The 13,330-nt window shown below is 32.5% G+C and overlaps 1 long non-coding RNA gene across 7 annotated transcripts in view; it reads right to left on the bottom strand.

Moving 5' to 3' along the window:
- Window positions 1–13,330, bottom strand: part of LOC117974855 (uncharacterized) — a 354,681-nt gene that overhangs the window by 143,159 nt on the left and 198,192 nt on the right. For 6 of the 7 annotated variants that reach the window (XR_008626078.1, XR_008626080.1, XR_008626079.1 and 3 more), the window contains one exon: window positions 5,687–5,775. This is a non-coding gene — a long non-coding RNA (uncharacterized LOC117974855). Of the gene's footprint in view, window positions 1–4,245; window positions 5,776–13,330 lie in introns of those variants that run through there. The other variant, XR_010110786.1, reaches the window with a different exon arrangement.

The raw sequence follows: 13,330 nt of genomic DNA, 5'->3' as shown, positions 1-13,330 counted from the left end.
TTTATTTTATGAAAATAATAGTGATTATTACCTCTAGATTAATAGCATTTAGGTACTATTTTGCTTTGTCTAATATTAATTTTTTGATATTATCTAAGTAAAAAAATTAATATTTTTGTGGCATTTTATATTTGAAGCAAATAAAACATTATAAGCATCTTCAGTAATATTCACATTAACATTTTGCAATATAATTTGAGTTCATGTGATCTGAGCAATCAGTTATTTGCAATGTTTAACTCACTCCTTTGGGATCAGGGGAAATGCTAACTATTGATTCATAGTGACCAGTTGAAAACGAAGATAAAATAAATTGTTTGATTGAAGTGTATTTGCTTATAAATTCATGCATTTGGAAATAAAGCTACAAAAGAAGCATTAATTCAATTTCCTTTCAACTTTTCTTTCAGGAAAAAAGTCTTATTGTCCCCAGATTCTAATTAACACAGATGCTCTTCAGCTTATGATGTGGCTATAGTCTGATAAACGCATTGTAAGTTGAAAATATTGCAGGTTGAAAATGCATTTAATATACCTAATCTACTGAACGTCATAGTTTAGCACATCTTACCATAAACATGATCAGAATACTTACTTTATACATAGCCTTTAGTTGGGCAAAAATCATCTAACACAAAGTGTATTTTATAGTAAAGTGTTGAATAGCTCATGTAATTTATTGAATACTGTACTGAAAGTGAAAAACAATTTTTGTATGGGTACGTGAAGTGTGGTTTCTACTGAATGCGTATTCCTTTCACACCATTGTAAAGCTGAAAAATCAGTAAGTCAAACAATTGTTAAGTCAGGAACTGTATATGTTTTTAGAATTTATCATTAATTATTATTCTTCAAATGGTTTTTTATTCATCTTTAGTGGAGGCATTTTACATAAAAAACTATTAAAATATTTTTCAGTTGAATGAATTATCATTGTATTATTATAAAATATCAAATTTATATATTGTATAAGGCCCTTCATAGCATGTGCCCTGCTTTTTCATTAAATTCTCATTTGCATTGCCATTGTTTGTACTTCTTTTACTGAATGTCTTTTCTTTTTATTCTTGGTATTCTTTACTACATGTTCGCTGAACTTGCTGTTGTTTAAAAAACACTGTCACGACCTTACATATACTCATAACTCCTACTTCTTCTAATTTCTATTCAAGAGCATCCTCCCCAGGAAATGTTCAGTTGACTGCCTTGGGTTGACTTCATTGTTTCATATCTTCATAGTCTACTATTGTATATGTACACCTTTATACAGAAATGTCCATATTGCATTGTTTGGATGCCTATCTCTAACTATATCTGTAGCCCCGTCCCAAAACAAATACAGTTTGCTTTCTTTTTATTTCCTGCAAATTGTGTAGAGATTTGTATACTATGAATTAAATTCTTGAAATATTAATTGGCAAAATTGTAATGAAAATTATTTACAAAGCTTACTCTTTGACATCACCAAAATTTACTTATCAATTAAAATTAAATATTGTTGTTTTTAAAATGGAAAATTTTTAAATTCAAAATTTAAAATTAAATATGTCTTAATTTCATGAATCATTGCTAATAGATTCACTACTGACAGGTTGCAGGAAGTTTTAAATTTATTTTGTTATCCTGATTATATGCTAGATTTATATGAAACTATTAAATTACCACTCTTTCCTCAGCCAGAATCTATCAATTTTAAACAAAAATGTACCAAGCACTATTACTCATGATGTGCTTTGGAAAATGCTAGAGGTGATATGGTAAAAGAACTTTACCCTAACTTTCAGAACATAACAAATCTCTCAGTATTATTTGCCCCCAAAGCGATGCATAACTACTAATAGGTAGAAAGAAAGGATAATGAGAACTAACCTAGAAAACTTTTAACCTTATATCCATGTACTGTTACTCATATGATCTCTTTGAAAGATGGGATAATAAAAATATTTATCTTGTTCCTGGAGCACAGCCAGAAACCATAATAGGCTTTCACAATGCAAGATAATCCCAGGTCTCAAAAAAGTACAGTAAATGAGTTTTCAGTAATTTAATCAGAGCTTAAAGAAGGCTTTAAATGTCAAGCCTACAGAAAACAGGGAAAATATTAGGGATATTATGCACCTTTAAACTTAGTATCTTTTGTTGTCAAACTAATTTATATTTTAAAGATATATATTCAAAAATATGTAAATAATAATCACTAAACTAAGTGTATACATTGAAGTAACTGAAATTAAAAACCTGGGCTGGGTGCAGTGGCTCACTCTTGTATTCCCAGCGTTTTGGGATGCTGAGGCAGGCGGATCACTTGAGGTCAGGAGTTCAAGACCAGCCTAGCCAACATGGTGAAACCCCGTCTTTACTAAAGATAAAAAATTAGCTGGGCGCTGTGGCGTATCTCTACTGAAAATACAAAAATTAGCCACGCATAGTGGCGTATGCCTGTAATCCCAGCTACTTGGGAGGCTGAGGCACAAAAATTGCTTGAACCCAAGAGGCAGAGGTTGCAGAGAGCTGAGATGGTGCAGTCTCAAAAAACAAAACAAAACATAAAACAACAACATGAAGTTTAGGTCTAGAATGAAAAACCGTGTTTCACTTGTCCTATTCTCAGAAAGCTCTATGTTCTTCAAGTTAGAAAATTTAATTTGCTCTAGGATCTGAGCAGATAAACAAATAAGCTGTATCCTGAATATTCTCCAGTGAATAGTGGCATCGTTTTTCTTGTAAATATTTTTGAAAACTTTCCATTTTAAAAATACACACCTGGGAGTCCTCTGCTTTTGAAGATGATATTATAAAATATTTATCATTATTATTATTGTTACTATTTTCTGCTAAAGGGTGGAGGTGGTTGGAAATACTAATTTAGGACAGGACATCCTGGTGTTCCAACCAGCTTACTTCCTGCAGTAGTCAGTCACTTACTGTAGGTAGCACAGCTCTTTGAAGCCTATTATCTGACCTCACAGGCCATATTTCTCTATGACTTAAAATAGGAAGTGCTTTATAAAATGACTTCACATTGGTTGACCTCCTTCTGCCAAGCCACTGCTACCTCCCAGAATACTTCCATTGAGCTAGCAGGGGCCAACCATAGAAGTGGTTCTGAAGTATCTGAAAGCCCCTTGATTCCATTGTTCAGTGGTTTTGATTTTTTAAGCAGCAAAGCTCTTTCTACAAAAAAAAAAAAAAAAAGGGTGAAATATCAAATATATAAAAGTGTTAAAAGTGGAGCAGGTCTATTTGAAAAAAAAAAAAAAAGTGGGATTTCTACCTTCCCTCCTAGCACCTCCACTATGGCCATTTCTCAGGCAATTTCTCAGCATCGCTTTGTCTCCATCAAGAACTGTTTGAAAACTATTGAAAAACTTTGGAAAGAATGAAACAGGTACCAGCCAATGGAAGGCAAAATGGCTACAGGTGGACCTGTTTTCTTTACTGATACTAAAAAAAAAGTTTGCATTTATGTAGGCTTGCATTTTCCTGGACTATGAAGGAATCTGAATTGGCAACTCTTAACTAAAGCTTTATTGTTTTCTTACAACCACAGGTCAATGTCTCAATTCTCTTTTTTCTTGTAATCTTGTTCTATCCTAGCTAAAGCATTTACCTAGTTACAATATCATTATCCACGGTAGATTAGTTTCAAATGTACTTTAATTTTAAAGTGATTGTCTTTCCAATTCCAGGTTTACACCTATAAACTGGTGACCAGAAAATATTGTGAACATCTTTGATCCTGAATTCTCTCATGCATAAAATAGGAATTCTAAAAATTTAGTGACTTAAAGTATGCAAAATTTAATCAAGCTCAGAACCTGGCCCACACTTGTTCTCAGTAATATTAATCTTGTCTTATCCTTTCTAGATAGAAAACTGCCTTGTATGATACATTGTCGACTGACTTGTACAAAGAAAGTCATGTATAATCTTAAAAAAAGTATTCTTTTATTTTTGTAGAAGGATATAATAACAGGAACTCAAGTCTCATTTATCTTATAAAAAGAAGTATGCCTAAATTATTTGTCTCATTTCTTACTGGAAAAAAAAAAACATGTTAAATTAACCTCTTTTTATACACACAGATCCAATAATCAATTCATGTGTAATCTTTAGAATTAGAAGTCCAGGGTCATTTGCAGATTTTTTTTGTGTGTGTGCCATTGTTTCTTACAGTAAAGTGATAAGAATAATTTGTGATTATAAAATAAAAATGATATATTCTACTTCCAGTCGTGACCAGCCCTGACTGGCACCCACCCTAGACACCATTAAAAATATTCATAAATCTGGATAAAATAAATGATTCAACTCTTTTTAGGCATTGAACGGGAAATAACACAGGACTATGAATCTTAAATGAAGGAAAATATAAGTAAAACAAAAGCTAAAACAACTAATTAAAAGAAGACTCGCGCAGTAAGAAAAACCTCAGGCCAGGCATGGTGGCTCACGTCTGTAATCCCAGCACTTTGGGAGGCCGAGACAGGTGGATCATATGAGGTCGGGAGTTCAAGACCAGCCTGACCAACATGGAGAAACCCTGTCTCTACTAAAAATACAAAATTAGTCAGATGTGGGGGCGCATGCCTGTAATCCCAGCTACTCCAGAGGCTGCGGCAGGGGAATTACTTGAACCCGGTGAGCCGAGATCGCGCCATTGCACTGCAGTCTGGGAAATAAGAGCGAAATTCCATCTCAAAAGACAATCAGAAAAACCTCTTTTTTTTTTTTTTTTTGAGACGGAGTGTCGCTCTGTCGCCCAGGCTGGAGTGCAGTGGTGCGATCTCGGTTCACTGCAAGCTCTGCCTCCCGGGTTCACGCCATCCACCTGCCTCAGCTCACCTCCCGAGTAGCTGGGACTACGGGTGCCCGCCACCACGCCCGGCTAATTTTTGTATTTTTAGTAGAGATGGGGTTTCACTGTGTTAGCCAGGATGGTCTCGATCTCCAGACCTCATGATCCGCCCGCGTTGGCCTCCCAAAGTGCTGGGATTACAGGCTTGAGTCACCGCGCCCGGCCCTCTTTTTTAAAATAAAGTAGAATACTACTAGAAGAAAACTCTTTCTACAGAAGTGGTTGATATGCAGATAAATGTAACAAACTTCCTTTTTTCTCTCCTTAAATTTTATTTGAAGGAAGCAATTATTTAAAAGCAAATAAAAATTGTAACACTATAATAGGATTTATTAGGTAGATAGTTGTAAAATATACAGAAACTAACACAAAGGCCAGAAGGCAAGTGGAAGTTACCTGGAAATTTCTTAAATTTTATGTGATGTGATCACATATTATAATTCCTAAAGTACCCACTAAAAATCTAATAATAAAAATATATATAGTGAAAAGGCTAGTAGAGGAATTAAAATAGAATACATGACTATTTAATTAAAGAAAGATGAAATGAGAAATACAGCACAAGAACAACAATAATAAGACAAATAGAAGTTGACTGGCACAGCGACAGACCTAAATCCAACCACATAAACAATTATATTAAATATATATAGGCAAAATACTCCACATGAAAAGCAGAGATTTTAAACTGGAAAAAAGACCCAGATGTATACTTTCTGTGACAAATAAACTTTATATACACTTATAGATGTTACCAAACAAAAAATAAAGAGAAAAAAAAGATTCATTATGATTCATCAAAATTAAAAATATCTTGGTGGATCGTACCTGTAATCCCAGCTACTCAGGAAGCTGAGGCAGGAGGATAGCTTGAGGCAGGAGTTCGAGAACTGCCTGGGAAACAGCAAAACTGGTCTCTGCAAAAAAAAAAAAAAAAAAAATTAGCCAGGCATAGTGGCACATGCCTGTAGTCCCAGGTGCTTAGGAGACTGAAGCAGGAGAATCACTTCCCTCCAGGAGTTGGAGCCTACAGTAAACTATGATCATGCCACTACACTCCAACCTGAGGGACAGAATTAAAAAAAAAAAATCAGGAAATTCTTCTCATCAAAAGATGTCCTAAAGAAAATTAGAAGTCAAGTCACATACTGATAGAAAATATTTTTAGTACCTATTCTGACAAAGAATTTATATACTGAAATAATAATATAAATATATCAATAATGAAATATCAATAAAAAGACAATTTAATTAAAACATAGGGTAAAGAATAGAAGAGATATCTCACAACAGAAAATATGAGGAAATATAATAAGATAAATACTAACCTCTAGTGGGAAACCACTATACATTCATGAGAGTGACTAAACTTTAATATATTAACAATACCAAGTGTTGGTGATAATAGAGAACAACGGGAACTCTTTCACCCTACGTGGAAATGTAAAATTGTACATCCACTTTGAAAAAGTGTTTAGAAGTTTCTTATAAATTTAAAACTGAATCTACCCAGGAATTGTAGTCTTACTTACTTACACAAAAGAAAGGAAAACATATACATAAAAAGACATATAGAATGTTTGTGGCAACTCATAACTAAAAATTGGAAACAACCAGTTATAAACAGATGCATAAACAAATGGTGATATATTCCTATAGTGGAATACTTCTTAGACATTAAATATTGGACTCCTGGTATGCCACATAATAGGTAACTCTTAAAAACATTATGCTGAGCAAAGTAATCCAGATAAAAATGAGTGCATACTCTATTACTCTATATGAAGTCCCAGAACAGACAAAACTAAGCCCTGGTAGTGAAAATTAGAACAGAGCTTGCCTTTCAGGGGTTGGAAATTAATTTTAACGTGATATGGGGAAACTTTCTTGGATGATGGAACTGTTCTATGTCTGACTGAGGTGCTGATTACATTAGTGTGTTCATTTCTCAAATCTCATCAAATTGTATAGTTAAAATTATATATTTTACTATGTAAATATTTTTCTTCAGTTAAAAACACAATAAAATTCAAGCAAGCTCACACATTATTTATCAAATCAATAAATACTGTCTGGAATTTTTTTGAGGTTCTCTATATAAATATCTTTATTGATATTCTAATCACACTAAATAAACTACTTTAATAAAGCACTTTTTCTAGCATTCTGACATACTTTAATCTTATTAAAGCTTGTCAAATTTCACCTATTGATTAAGCTAAAATCTCAATGAAATATTTGAAATCTCTAATCTTTTTCTTGTATTCTTCTCTTTAGCACTTATCTGAAAGCAAAAATTTCATAATACTAACATCAGGACCTAGGTAACTAAAGTTCTAAAAAAATAGGGTATGTATTAAATGCTAAATAAAATTCATTTGAAATTTGCTTTTCTAAAATAGTTATTACTCTTATTTTATATATTTATTGTTCTAGATGACTTCCCTACAATTTTGAAAATGATGAAACATTATTTTGATTAATATATTAGAAAGAATAATACGAAGAACACTCATATGTCTACCACCTAGATTTAACAAATGTAAGCTTTTTATAATTGCCATATTTGTTGAAATCTTTTTTAAAAAATAAAATATTACACATACCATGGCAGTTGTATCCATTTCCTTCTTCATTTCTATTTCCTTTCCTCTCTTCTCAGAGAGGACTGTTCTACAGTTATTATGTGTCTTTAAGAAAACATATTTCTATGTATCCTTTCAGCAATATACATTATCACTTTAGACTGTAAAGTTTTAAGTTTTATGTTTATGTAAATGTACATTTTAAGTTTATGTAAGCATACGTGTTCTTTATCCTTTTTCTAATTTATTTTGTTTTACATTAAATTATCATATTTTTTACTTCAAAATGAAATAATAAAACTTAACCATAGGAAAACTAAATTGCCATTGATTTAATTGCATACCCTGTTTTCCTCCATTTATCCTTTGATGTAATATTTGTAGGTATAATGAGGAAGAAAAGTAAGAATCATTGAACAACTATTCTCTATAACACATTGTGCTAAGTACTTGTTTACATTATCTCATTATATTTTTAATGGGTGCTATAAACATCATTAAACATCGTTAGGAGTAAGGACAAGTTACCAATGGTGTAATAAATTGTTGTGAAACTCAGTCTCAATTATCAAGATGTCTATAATGTAATTGCAATGTGAGAATATTGACATACAACCACAAGTAATACAAATTAATATATGCCAGCACTGAAAGAACAGTATTAAGCAAAAAACCTACATCAACAAGAATTCAAGGGTTATAAAAATTTACCAAAGTTAGAGCAGGACTCACAGATCCACATGATGTTTTGTCTTAGTACAAGAGTAAATTAGATTTCAACCTGTCTCTTACTCGTCAGAGTTTTCTGGAAATTCTTCCAACATTCTCCTCTTGAGCAAAATGCATTTTTCCCTTAGGCTTTACCACATTTTTCAAGCCTCCATTCTACTAACCTTATTCTTAGGCCCAGTAAAAATTCCACTGACCAAAAACAATGAATTACCTGCAATGAATTACTTATTCCTTTCACTTGGTAAAACATGTAGATTCCGTAGTGTCTCTTGCCTCTTGGTTTCTAGTTTGGCCACAAGGCTTGCTTTGGTCATCGTGATGTTAAGAGTTACGATGTGAGTAGAGGCTTGAAATACGCTTTCACGTTTGGGCTTACCTTTTTTCACTCCTGCTTTTTGCCATGAGGAACACCTGCTTTGATTAACCACTGATCTAAAGCAGCTGAGATAGATAAAGCAGCCCCAGACCCAATCTGCCTCTTGGAGCAATCCCATTATGCATTAACCTGTATCAGCTGAATCTTAGTTCATCCACAGATTTAAGAGCCAAAAATAAATGCTATTGTTGCAAACCACTAAAATCATTAGGTTGTTAGTGCAGTATTATTGTGTAAATAGTCTACTCAGGTAGCTTCTCCCACTTTTCTAAATTACAGTTGTTCCTCAGTATCTGTGGGGGATTGGTTGTAGAACCTCAGTGGATATCAAAATTCATAGATTCTCAAGTCCCTTATTTAAACTTGCATGCAACAAACACATCATCCCTTATATTTTAAATCATCTCTAGACTACTTATAATATCTGACACAATGTGAACACTATGTAGTTATTACATTCTTTAGGGAATAGTGACAAGAAAAAATAATCTGAACATTTTCAGTACAGAAACAACAATTGATTTTGTTTTTCGAATACTTTTTATCCACAGTTAGATGAATCTATGGGATGTGGAATCAATGACACAGAGAGCTGACTGTATTATGAACTTTTTTTTATTGTACCTACATAAAATATACTGATGATGAGTTAATACATATCATGTAGACCCACCTAAACCATCTCCTGAATGTTAAATAAAAATCTCTAAATGCCTATTAGGTATAAAAAATATCTTGTATTCAAACTTAACCAGTTCAACAATTAACCAATCCTCTTTTTCCCACCACCCACACAAATCATCCTCTTTTCAGTTTCCCTCCCACTTGATATCATTTTACCTATTTCCCAAATCACAACCATAGGAGTCATCACTGACTCCTTCCTGTCTCCATTATTCCATGCAATGGTTAACTAAGAGCTTTGATTCTATTTCCTAAATGTCTCTTTAATCTCCCTCCTTTATACTTTCTACCTTACTTTAGACCTTAATCTTGTTATATATCTTCTATCCTCTACTTCCTGGATCCCTCTGTGTGACTCTCCAAAAATTTGTTATTATCTTATTTATTGTTATTTTATTGTTATAATCTTCTGAAAATGTAACTCTTATGATGTCATTTTCTGTGCTGATATCCTTGGCCTCTGCCATTCACCCGTAGTTGAAAATTCAGACAACTTAGAATGGCAGACCAGTAATACTTAGGTGACTGAGCCTATCTTTACCATTTAAGAAAATTCAGGAAATTCCCATTTCAGAAAATTCCTTCTTTAGGAAGGCTTCTCTGAGCTAACCCTCTCCTCACTGCCCCCCACCATTATCTTTCATATGCAAAAGAAGGATTGGGAGACCTTTCCATGTATTTCCCTAATTATTATTACTTCCCTTATTCTAATAATTGTACTACATTACATTTATATTTTTACTTTAATATTATTGCACCCTGAGTTCCCTCTTATTCTGATTCTCCTAGTAATTACAGTAATGATTGACACATAGTAGGTGACATGAATGAATATAGAAAGGGAAGAGAAATATTAGTAATATAAAATTAAACTATCAGACTCTTTCGCTAAAGCGTAGTTGTTCACATACACTTCACCTTGGAGTCCTCCTTACTGTCGATTTGCCAATATACTGAAACTTTAATCCATGTTGACAGACTCTGCCATTCTGTATAAACGTAACATATCTAATATTTAGTAAAGTACATTTTGATTAGGACAAATATGAGATTGATATAATGACATTGAAAATCCAAGACAGAAAGATAAATAGTAGTTGTGGAATACTTGTTACACATCAGAGAGTTTTTATATGCTAAGTAGGCATGACCCTTAAGTAATATAAGATAGATGTGTCAGTCTGAGTCCAAGTTTAATACAGATGATTATTCAGTAGAACAGGAGACTGAAATAAAAAGATATCATTTAGTAAAAATACAGAGAATTCTAAAACATATAATATTAGCAGATATAATGAGAAGCTGCCACCTCCACGGTTAAGAAAGACACCCAGTAAAGGACTTTGCCTCCAGGGCTGAGATATACTGAACTTTCCAGTGAGAGTTCTGTGCACTGAATAGCTGAAAAGTTGCAGTAATATCAGGGTGATGGAACTTGCTGAAGATTTGTTGTTTTGGGTGCTAGGAAAAAACTATTCAGGTGGATATGTCTTACTGGAGAAAATTTTTGAAACTTCTTGAGGGAGTGCCATCGGAACCTGCTGGCTGCTGCTGTCTGCCTTCCCCTGCAAAAGCCAGATGCTTGAGAAGGCGTGGTGCCTGCAGGAACTGGGCAGTGAAGGAGCTACACTTGCTGCAAGAGCCTGTAGAAAGGCACACTAGAACCAATAAGCAAAACCTATTCCTTCTGTAACATCTCTCCAGCACTCTTTACTGGCAGCTGGCAAAGGTAAGCTATTGAAAGGGCCCAGTTACATTTTCACGTAAAAGGCAATGAAGCATGAACATGGAGCTGAGAGGCAATAAATTGGTAATTAGCACAGTAGGTGTTAACAATCTACTTTTTAAAGATGAGAACAGTGAGTCTCAGGAAGACATAGTAAAATCTCTGAGCTCATACATCTATGGAACTAAGGAAAGATCATGGTGAGGTCTGAGGGATCGAGGTTGGACAAATGACAGAGGATACTTGTTTTGATATCTCTGGAATGATTTCCCAATTGAGAAATGCAATGCCTTTAATATAAAAATTTAATCTATTTCTCAAACAGGAGTAGCTTTTGTATATAGACATCATATTACCCTGATGTAAAAAATGTCAAGGAAAATATTTTTTCCTTTGACTAATAAATATCATTAAAGTGTATAATATAAACTATACTAAATTAAACTCATTTGCTCATCCATTCAACAAAAATTACTATATAATGATTATATGACATATATTATTTTTGTATCTACGATTTTTTTGAAGTTAATTGATAAAAATTCAATTATAAGTACTGTGTTTTCAAATTGAGTTACAATTTTAAAACTCAATTTAGTTTTCTATGTTTGGTGTCTTTTTTTTTTTTGAGTGACAAAAAAGACAAAGGAAAAAGACAGAAAAATAAAGAAACAAGAATTCTCATATTTATTAGGATAGTATCCAGTTTTAAAAAGTTGAGGTTGAAACTATTTTGAAATCACATGATAAATGGTTGGGGATTTTCTGCTTTATTTCTACTGAAGTTTTACTTCCAAGTTTCTGACAGTTAGTTTCTACTTTAAGATTATCAATATGTTCAGACTAAATGAAGAAAATCTTTATCAAAAAGACTCCAGGAAGGTCACAAAATACAGTAAATCCCAGAGTATGGCAATATTCTAAGTTGATTTAAAAAGAAAAATGTATCTATGGCCTGGATAAATTATTTTACCTCAACGATAAAGGTATTGAAAAGTAAAATAAATTGTTTTTCACGAAGGATCTATATATGCTTGATAGATTAAATTCAATCAAGCTTTTTTTAGAATGCTTTTTTTCATAAGCAACATAAATATTTCCTGTCATTTATAATTCTTAGAGTAAGATTAATTTTATTTCTTAACCATAATCATATTGGTCTCCCTTTTTAGAAGATAACATTATTTACTCAAATAAAAATAACTGTTGATTTTGTTTGCACATTTTAAAATAGACCAGTAACGTATGTCTTATATAGAAAATCCTCTTGTCACTTATGAACCTATGAATAGGGTCACTATAGTCCAGCTGATTGAGCTAGATTTATCATTTGAATGTGTCCTTTTCAAAAGCAATAATAAGTTTTCTGTATTTGTCCCTAATCCTGGAATCTGTCAGTCTCTAGTTACATCATTTTAGCAGATAAAACTTTTGATGGCTGTTAGAATTCACACAGTCTCCTGAGCCTATGGCATTTTTGTGCAATGTATCATTTATACTACAGTACTTAAAATCCATATAAGAGGCATTGGGAACTGTGACTACTTTGAAAGTAGCCTTTTCTAGAAGTTAAATGACTTTGAAATATCAACATTTATAGTAGAAGGTAGCATCTAACATTAAGGAACTTGTGAATTATCCTATCATTGATATGATTGCAAAAATATAATCTAACCTGTAAAACTTCACTAGACTCCTTAAATGCATCTTAAAAAATTGAGATTTATAGTAACCATGCATCAAGCTTTAAGAAAAGTGGTTTCCTAAGAAGCTATGTATTTCATTTATATTGTGGTTCTACAATATATATCAGGTGTACTTTTGAACTTCTCTTACATTTTAAAACCCCTCTCTGTGTCTTTTCTCCATATTTTCACTGACTTTCTAGAGATTCAGTAAAATATTAACCGTCTTCATTAAGAATGATCTACAAATAAAATGTTGTGATTATTTGAATATTCTTGTTCTAGGTGTCTTCATTTATCCAAAAAAAATTTTGTTTCAATTCTTAAGGTTTAAATTATCTATGTTTATTTTCCTACTTTATAAAATGTTAAATTTTATAACTAAAAATATTCTTAATACTGAATGTATAATTGTACTATCCTGTATGTTATCACTTTTGTCACAGAAATTTCCATTAAAGTTCTTTAAGCCTGTCTTTTCTAAATTGTGAAAGCTGTTAGTGTAGATGTTTCTATTTATTATGTGTTTCCTACCATTTACACAGTATTTGTGCTCAAAATAAATTGTAATTATTTTATAGTCATTATCCACTGTCCATATTAGCCAGAATGCACTCCAAAACCTGGAGTAATTAAAAAAAAATCTCTCTATGTAGAATCTATGTTAACTAAAAGCCCATACAC

Source organism: Pan paniscus, chromosome 1 (assembly GCF_029289425.2).
Source record: "Pan paniscus chromosome 1, NHGRI_mPanPan1-v2.0_pri, whole genome shotgun sequence".
NCBI classification, from domain to species: Eukaryota; Metazoa; Chordata; class Mammalia; order Primates; family Hominidae; genus Pan; species Pan paniscus.
Note: the sequence above shows the minus strand (reverse complement) of the source record. Positions and strands in the feature narration are given on the sequence as shown.